Raw genomic sequence first — 1,485 nt, 5'->3', positions numbered from 1 at the left:
CACGTCTCATACTTGATTTTAGATTGTGACTCTAAAATTTCCTGCACACATTGTATCTCACTAAGATAATTTATTTACATGTTGTCCACATACAAAAAGTTATGTAAAATTGTGTGAAGTTGCAATGATAAACCGCATATTTGAAATAGCCCTTCAGATTAGCACCAAATAATATAATCTTCTATTCACATCTGACTTCCAGAACTTGAACAGTTTAAAATATACAGGATTATAGATTCAATAGTATGCTATATATCCAAATACCTGTTTTCAATATGAACAGGAGGCAATTTTTGCCATTGACTAAAATATAATGAATATTATTATATTATATAAAATGAGAAATAATTATGAGGATTGAGATCCACACTCAGAAGTATATTTGTTTTATGAGTATCATAAGAAGTTTACACAAACTATTAATGGGAATAATGAAGCTTCTTATATTTTATAAAAGTATATGAACCATAGAATTATTAGATCTGATGCAGTATATATCAGCTTTCCTTAGCCTGAAACCTCCAAATTATATAGTCCTACAGCTACCACAGTCTGACATATCTGGTAGATACCAGAGAAAGAACAGTATTCACAGTATATTGGACAGATTTGCTCATCAAGCAATGTACGTAACTCTCTAGACATCCTTCCAAATTTTACATATGCCAAGTAAGATTTACTTCACCAGATCATAATTCACCCTGGCAACTGGACAATCTAAAATTGTGTGACGCATATAGCAGCCAAGGGAAAAAAAAGTCACATTTTTTTTACTTACTTTGACTGGAAATGCTCCTTGTTATGTTACACTGAAATGTTTCTAAACAAGTCATTTAAACTAACAATGGAACTGAGAAAAATCAATGTCATCAAAGTCATGTGAATTCCAGCAGTAAAAATGTTGACTTTAGCTCTTCTCAGTTTCTCATAATCCATGTATTTGGGTCGCTGTTTTCTCTATTTCAAAAAAAAAATTCCAGTAACAGTCATAGAGTACTGATTATTTTACATCTATATATGTGGAAAAATTCTACAACAAATTCAAAATGAATGTACTGTACAAAACTGTCTTAATACAGAACTGGTGATTTAAAAGGCATCATCTCCAAATTCTCTACAGTTATTATGTCTATGAAGTCAAATGTTAAGGTATCCTGGCAAGGAGAAACATATTGGAGTGTTATATATTCATTGTAAATATGGAAACTAGTGTCAAGTGCAGGAAATCAGAAGTCCAGGAAGTTCAAATGAATATAAAGATTTATTGCAAGTTCATGCTCTCTACAAAAATCTGAACTACTAATGGTCAAAACAAATTGGCAGTAGATAAGAATTCAAGGTGGGATTTAGATCTCTTGTGGACACAAAAGGACCCGAGACTGATGACACATTTAACCTCTCCCTCAGGCTCAGCCTGGTTACCTGGGTCCCTGCATGAAATACATCATCTCAAGGACACTGTTGTCTAATGGCTAAACAATATAG

Source organism: Protobothrops mucrosquamatus, unplaced genomic scaffold, assembly GCF_001527695.2.
Source record: "Protobothrops mucrosquamatus isolate PMUCROS unplaced genomic scaffold, P.Mucros_1.0 scaffold144, whole genome shotgun sequence".
Classification (NCBI taxonomy): Eukaryota; Metazoa; Chordata; class Lepidosauria; order Squamata; family Viperidae; genus Protobothrops; species Protobothrops mucrosquamatus.
The sequence above is the reverse complement of the archived record's forward strand: the minus strand, read 5'-3'. Positions refer to the sequence as shown.